This window comes from Cynoglossus semilaevis, chromosome Z (genome assembly GCF_000523025.1).
Source record: "Cynoglossus semilaevis isolate Cse_v1.0 chromosome Z, Cse_v1.0, whole genome shotgun sequence".
NCBI classification, from domain to species: domain Eukaryota; kingdom Metazoa; phylum Chordata; class Actinopteri; order Pleuronectiformes; family Cynoglossidae; genus Cynoglossus; species Cynoglossus semilaevis.
The window spans coordinates 15396959-15397464 of record NC_024328.1 but is presented as its reverse complement, the minus strand read 5'-3'; positions in this window follow the sequence as shown (position 1 = coordinate 15397464).

Below are 506 nucleotides of genomic sequence, written 5' to 3'. Positions count from 1 at the left end.
CAAAAAGCCACATTGTATCAAATTTTCCTGTGAACATCCAGCAGGGGGCGTGGCCTCAGCACTTCTCAAGGTCAAATCCTTAATCCCAAACGTCAGTGTTTGGAGTCGATGTTACAGCAAAGCAGGGAGGGTGGGAGAGTGGGGGGGGGCATGGGGGGAGAAGGGGCGGCGTTCTGATCATGCTGTCGCAGCATGTATTCATTGGTCAGAATGGTGACCTCTAGTGGTCAGCGTAATCACTGAAATACTGTAAAACAGTGTGTTCAAAGACGCTGTATGAGCTAGCCCACGCTAGCAGACCGTTGGTTCGAAAGACGTGCTAGCCCACTAATACAAAACGCCGCTTGAATCGCAAAAGGCTAGCATGCTACATGCTATACAGAGAGCAGCAAACAACGTGAGGCTAGCTGTGGAAGGACGGACGATTCTGGAAAGGAAGGAAGGAAGAAAAAAGGCTTTTGGGGTGAGGGGCATGTGGTGGCAGAGGAGCAGAGGGGTCGGGGGGG